The sequence below is a fragment of the Petaurus breviceps genome, unplaced genomic scaffold (assembly GCF_028583685.1).
Source record: "Petaurus breviceps papuanus isolate PSGF00001 unplaced genomic scaffold, PetGlider_PUasm1.0 90504, whole genome shotgun sequence".
NCBI classification, from domain to species: Eukaryota; Metazoa; Chordata; class Mammalia; order Diprotodontia; family Petauridae; genus Petaurus; species Petaurus breviceps.
In genome coordinates this window covers 1,744,154-1,751,480 of record NW_027187266.1, presented here as the reverse complement: position 1 = coordinate 1,751,480, position 7,327 = coordinate 1,744,154, and the positions used below count along the sequence as shown (strand labels likewise).

At 38.4% G+C, this 7,327-nt stretch overlaps 1 pseudogene; it reads right to left on the bottom strand.

Moving 5' to 3' along the window:
* Positions 1-363: 363 nt before the first annotated feature.
* Positions 364-1,628, bottom strand: LOC138141904 (bridge-like lipid transfer protein family member 3A pseudogene; annotated as a pseudogene).
* Between the last annotated feature and the right edge of the window lie 5,699 nt (positions 1,629-7,327).

Here is a 7,327-nt window from a genome sequence, read left to right as displayed (position 1 = left end):
CTAGCACTTACTGTTTTACTCTCTAGGTCTTTTTGTAATTCAATTGGTTTTTCTTTTTAGTATTTAGATGCTATGTAATTTAATACATGAATAGTTAACATTGATATTGTTTCATAATATATGGTGCCTTTAAGCATAATGTAGTTTATCTGCTTTTTTCTCTTATTCACGTCCATTTTATCTTTTTTGAGATGATTGCCATACTTTTTTGGATTCAGATTGGATATAATAAATTCCACTCTAACCACTCACGTTAACTCTGAGCATTAATATTTTGTTTGCTTCTTACATACAGAAATTGTTGGATTTTGCTTTCTAGTCTTTTCTGCACCCTCTTCTATTTTATGAATGAATTTATCCCACTTATATGAAGTTTTGATTAAGTCTGCTTTTCTTTCCATAGGATCTTGTTTTAATATTTCTTCTCACAATTCTTCCTGCCCAGTGGAAAGGATAGTAATCAAAGGCCATTTTCAGGAAAGTAAGTTGCAGGGCACCACCCATTACTCTGTTTGCTGAGTCCCCTAGTTCCCAGGACTGGCTGTCATCACAAATGTGTAGATCCAAGTGTGAAATAAGTAGATGATAAGATGATTCCTTCACATCAAAATTCTCAAAGTACTGGCTGATATGGTTGTTGCTAACATGGCTCTGACCACTACCAAATGTCTGGCTCCAAGAATGATGGGCACTGGGAGCAGCAGGTGAAGTACTTTGTGTGGGCTCAGGTGCCAAGCTTTTTCTCTGTTGGGATGACTTCTCCACGGCCTCACTCAGTGATTCTGCATACTTCATCATAGCCTTGAGCTGTCAGTCAGTAGTACCCATAGCAGGTCATCCAGCAGGAACATCAACTCGGAGGCTATCACATTGCAATCTTTGGTTCTTCTTTTGAAGGCTATTTGGATCCTGCCCTGGTTGGTAATGAGCCTCAGTGGAGTAGTGACTGGGTCCTAATCACCATTGTCAGTGGCATCTGTCTTGATCCGAAGAGTCTGCCATGTTATCTCCTTAAATGTCAGAACCTCTCCTCAATGGGAGTCAGTGATTCAGGTGAGGTAGAGGTCACTCTGCTGCCAATTAGGATTAATGCTGTAGCCCTGGAGCTGCCACAACTCAAAAGAGGCATGAAAGGCCTTGGAGTGAATCTTGATGGTGATAGAATTAACGATAATGAACATTCCCTCCACCACCTTCTCAGCAAAGCCATACTCATTCTGTCCAGAAACCATGGCAATAGGAGACTGTCCACTGGGGGGCCATCTTCACATGTTCTCATCTCTATCTCTACTTTATCCAGACACAGACAGATTGGGTGTGTCTTCAGCTTTGTCCATTGGATCCTGATGGAGGCCTTGTTGCAGAAGACCCAAGTGATAGCTAACCATGTGGGAAGTTCTAAGGCATTCTGCAGAACCTCTTCATCCAGTTCCAGATTGGTCAGTTGTACCTCCCCTTTCAGAGTACTCAGGTTGATTTTGTCTGGTGACAAATTCTTAGTAAACCAGGACAGGTGCTTCAGGATCTGCTTCTTGATGATCCCAGCCATGCTGGAGCTGGAGCTGTAGCCGGGGCTGGGACCAGGCTGGTCAGGCCAGAAGGAAGGGCCTAGGTGGCCCCGACCTCAGTCCTGAGGGAAGGTGGCCTCTATGTCTCTCTGCTGCCAGAAGACCAGCCCTCACGCTGCTGTCGCCCCTGTCACTGTTGTCGCCATGACTGCTCTCACAGCCCTGCAGCCTCATACTCGATTCCCCAGCGTCTGCAATTCCTCCACGATCCTACCCACCTGCGCCGTGCAGACCTGCCTGCTCCTCATTTCTTATAGCAAAATGGTATTCCATTACATTCATATACCACAACTTGTTTAGCCATTCCCAAATCTAAGGGCATCCCCTTGACTTCCCATTGTTTGCCACCACAAAAGAGCTGCTATAAATATTTTTGTACATACAGATCTTTCTCCCACTTCTATGATCTCTTTGGGATACAGGTCTAGAAGTGGTATTGCTGGGTCAAAGGGTATGCACATTGTTACAGCCCTTTGAGCATAGCTCTTTCCAAGCTGCTCTCCAGAATGGTTGGATCAATTCATAACTCCACCAACAATGCATTAGTGTTCCAATTTTCCCACATCTTCTCCAGCATTTATCATTTTCCTGGTTTGTCATCTTAGCCAATCTGACCAGTGAGATGTGGCATCTCAGAGTTGTTTTGATTTGCATAGTGATTTAGAGCATTTTTTCATATGCTTATAGATATCTTTAATTTCTTCCTCTGAAAACTGCCTGTTCATATCCTTTGACCATTTATCAATTGGGAATGACTTGTATTCTTATATATTTGACTTAGTTCTCTGTATGTTTTAGAAATGAGGCCTTTATCAGAGATGCTAGTTGTAAAAATTCTTTCCCAATTTTCCATTTCCCTCCTAATCTTGGTGACATTGGCCTTGTTTGTACAAAAACTTTTCAATTTAATGTAATCAAAATTATCCATGTTGCATTTGTGATGCTTTCTATCTCTTGTTTGGTCATAAATTCTTCCCTTCTTCATAAATCTGACAGGTAAACTATTCCTTGCTCTCCCAGATTGCTTACAGTATCATTCTTTCTATCTAGATCATGAACCCATTTAGACTTTATTTTGGCATATGGTATAAGATATTGTTCCAAGCCCAGTTTCTGCCATACTCTTTTCCAGTTTTTCCAGCAGTTTTTTGTCAAATAGTGAGTTCTTATCCCAGAAGCTGGAGTCTTCGGTTTATCAAATAGTAAATTACTATAGTCATTGACTATTGTGTCTTGTATACCTAATCTATCCCACTGATCCACTACTCTATTCTTCAGCCAGTACCAAGTAATTTTGATGACTGATGCTTTATAATACAGTTTAAAATCTGGTATGACTAGGCCACTTTCCCTAGCATTTCTTTTCATTAATTCCCTTGATATTCTGGACTTTTTGTTTTCCAGATCAATTTTGTTACTTTTTTTTTTGTTCTATAATTTTTTTTGGTAGTTTAATTGGTATGGTCCAACCTCTCTCTTGAGATGTCTTATCAGCAACTTCATTTTGGATATGTCAAAGTGAATAAACAGAAGGTTATGATCAGATAGAGGGATGTCAGTGCTTCTGGCCACAAAAATAGATTTGAGAAGGTGGAAAAATTGACAATGTAACCATCTCTTTTGGAGGTTGAAGTAGATAAGATGCGTTGGCCATGAAATTTGAGAAAACTGAGGAATTAGGAGGAATAATGTAGAATTCATGAAAAAAACTTATTTACTCTTACTTATACTAATTAATACAGTGGAATCACTAACTAGAAATTACATTTATCAATTCTAGCAATCAAACTTTAATCAAATCCATGCAAACATCAATTCATAATCTCTATAAGCAATACAAACATTAATCCCACAAAAAAAACCAAACTACTAACCTAATTTCTCAGGGATTTCCAGCAAACTGTCTCATACTAATGATACTCAGTGACATGATTCTTTCACTGCCCAGCCAGAAGTCATGTGACTCCCTCTGAGGTGGTTGCTGGGCAAGTCAGCAAATCTCAGCCATACAACATGGCACTCAGGGGAATCTGGATTATGCCTGAGTCTCCAGAGTGGAAGATACCAGAACTGCTTCAGTTGTGACCCAAGGCTAAACTGGAGGCTGGAGGTGTCCAGTGAATCCCTTATGGTTCTAGCTAGGGGATCTGGTTGATTACATTAAAATTCTGATTGGTTATTAGTGACCTAATTTGTTTACCAATTAATTTGGTTGATTCTTAATGAAATAAACTAATGAAGAAGTTGTTTGCCAAATTTTCTCATTGGTGATCTGTCCTATCTGGAGGTCGCATATGTTCACCAGTTGTTTTTGAACATAAACATTTTGCTTACCAATGTATATACCACATAAATGCATATCTTAACTATTGAATAATAATTTATGAAAAACAAACATCAAAACACTTCATCACAAAATGATGACCTACTACAAAAAAGGAGTAAGTTATATCAAGGCAACAAATTTATTCTCATAACAGGAGGTTAGAGTTTTTGAGGTAGAATTAACATGTGTAATTAAGTACCATCATATAAAAGCCAGAGTTGAGAAAGAGGAATACAATGAGCTCGGTTCTAGACTACTTGGAAAAATAGGAAGAATGATCTAGAAGATGATAGGTTACAACCTCCACAATCTGACTTGAATGATAGATTTTGATAGAGTGAACTTCAAAAGGGGAGAGTTTCATGGGAAATAGTATCAAGGTGAGAATATGAAAGTGGCGACAAGGAGTAAACAGTAAAAAAAAATTCTAATTGCTATGCCAAGACCAGTGTGGAATGAGGTATTAGATGGAGCGTATAGACAGTGTTAGAGAGGACAACCAGTTATATAGTGTCGTCAGGGGGAGATTAAGTTTCTTTTAGTACCAGAACATTGAAGGAATTAGAGGACAACGTTTAAAATGTAGTAGTTTGTTAGTTACGGAATGAAAATCCCAGAGAGCACAACAGAAAGAACAGGCAGAGATAAATTGAAATATGGGAGGTCTGGGACTGGGAATCATGAGGGTGAGGAACTTGAAGGTAGCAGTTTGCTTTTATGCAACCAGTAATTCTATAACTGTACAATAAATTCTTGAAAGGCAAAGTATTTCATCACGCCTATAAAACAAACAACTTCATAGCATCTACAGTAGTGCTAGAGTCACAGAAGGCACATAATAAATAATTGTGATTTAAGCAGAGATTTAACTTCCTCACAGTCTTAGGCTTCAACTTCACAAGATTCACCCAATCACATGCCTCCCCTCCATATCACATACACACACACACATACACACATAAATTCCAATGTTTTAAGCTTTAATGCTTTAAGCTTAAATGTAACAACCTAATCAATATCTAATGTCTTGTGAGGGCTGAGAGATAGTCAATAGGGAGCACTTGGGGAAAGGTAAGGAAAATATATAAGAAAAGAAGAAATGAACTGAGAAAGATGAGAAAGGATAATTCTAGAGCAGTGATGAGGAAATGGTATGATTTGTGACCAGAAAATATATGAATTCTGAGCAAAGTTGAAGAACAAGAGAAAAAGGACAATGTTAAACATTAGATCTATACAGAAGATCTTTTCAGACAACATCTGAGGGCAGCTATTGTGTTTAAGAACACTAACAGAAAAATGCTAATTGTAGGTCAAATGCACATAGGCAAATAATTTCAAATATAACTAGAAATAGTTAGGGGAGGATATCAGGAAAGACATTAAATTCCTTATGAAGAAAGCCTCTGAAAAGAACCCCTGCAGTGGAGCCCAATGAAGGAGAAAACTGTTAAAGCAATCTTCCTAAAGAACAGGTCTGACCACGTCACCTCCCTACTGAAAAACCCCCACTGGCTCCCTATCACTTCGATGATCAAATATAAGATCTTCTGGCATTCAAAGTTTTTCCTAACTCTCCCTTGTAGTCCTCTCATACCTTACTCCTCTTCATATACGCCATGATCTAGTGATGCTAGACGCTTTGCTGTTCCTCCACCTCCCAACTCTAGAGATTTTCATTTGCTCTAATGCTGCCCATCTGCATTTCTGCCTCCTGGCTTCCCTTGGTTCTTTCAAGTCTCACCTAAAGTTTCACATTCTGTAAGAAGTCTTCCTCAGTCCTCTTAATTTTGATGACTTCCCTCTTGGGATTATTACCAATTTATACTGAATATATTTTATTTATATGTGATTGTTCACTTGTCTATCCCCATTAGACCAGACTCCTTGAGAGAGTGGACTGTTTGTTTCTTGCCTTTCCTTGTAGCCCTAGTGATTAGCACAGTATCTGCAATACCATACTGGTTGAAATACTGACTAGTAATAGGATTTTAAAAAAATAATAATTTAATTTTCCTTAGAAGATCTTCCCAATAACCACCTTTGCTTTTCAAGACTACAACCCAAACTTTGGCTGGGCAGTTTCCATCCTCATCCATATTATGAATGAGTAAGCCTCAGGAATCCTAAGAATTTAGGCTTCTTTGTTAAATAACTAAAAAATAAGATCAGAAGTCCCTTTTATGCTAGAGTGTGGAGTACAAAACTACTTAAGTATACAACACATATAAAATCAGGCATTCCTATTCCTGGTCCCAATAGGAATGTAATAGTTTACTCGTATATATTGGAGTTTCACTTCCCTTCCTTTGCAGAAACTACAAAAAAAGCAAATAAAGAAATTCCTATATAAGAGGAACACTGAGAGACCGTGTCTCTCAAAAGAATTGTTGCTTTATACCTAGAATTTCTAGAAATTAGAAGCAAAGTTAGTCACCTGAGTTGTTGATAACATTCAAAGTTTATACTTCATAAGGCCATATTTTTTTTTCCCTATATGGAGCAAAGTAAAGTTGCTTTGCATGCACATTAAGTTTGGTGGGGTTTTTTTGTTCTTGTAGGAAATAAGGGTTAAGTAACTTGCCCAGGGTCACAGAGCTATTAAGTGTCTGAGGCTAAATTTGAACTCAGGTCCTCCTGACTCCAGGGCTGGTGCTCTGTTCACTATTCCACTCAACTGCCCTGAAGTTAGGTTTTATTGTATGTATGAACTTAAACAATGATAGGCTCTCTATCTCTGTCTCTTTTTCTAGGGAATACACATGTATGTCTACAAATGTACACACTCACAGAGATATACTACCATTATAACATGTCTCATACTTGAATTAGGTATGGACCTGGGCATGGCAAAGGTATTTTAATAGTGGTAATAGAGCAGATGTCTTGCTCAGTAGCAATACTGCAAGGCTATCTCGAGATGGGGAAAAACAGGACTTTGCTCTGGTGCAGTGGCCCATGTGGAGAAACAATAGATAGTTTGACTTCTATATCATTCTCTCCTCCATATTGACATTGTGGAGAAAAAATAGCCTATTTGGCTCTAAGACCATATGAAGAGTCAAAGTTCAAATCCCTTTAGCTTTACTCCTCCCTTGTAGGAGACTAGTTTTAAGTAAACAGAAAAGCATTAAAATCACAATTTAGGCATTTGTATGTAGTCTTCCTTTGAAGTCTACAATAAAGAGGCAGTTATACTGTTTCAATCTTGGGGGCCCCCAGCCCCAAATTTCATCCCTATAACTACATCATTTTGAATATTGGCCTAAGAATAAGCTGCTCACTGACAGGCTTCCCATATATTAATCCAGTGGTTCTTAAAACTTTTTTTTAACTGGGGTGGGACCCTCCACAAGAAATGAAACAGTAGAAAACTTACAGTAAAATCTTGTACAATGGCCTTTAATACCCAATGTTAATAAATAATAGGATG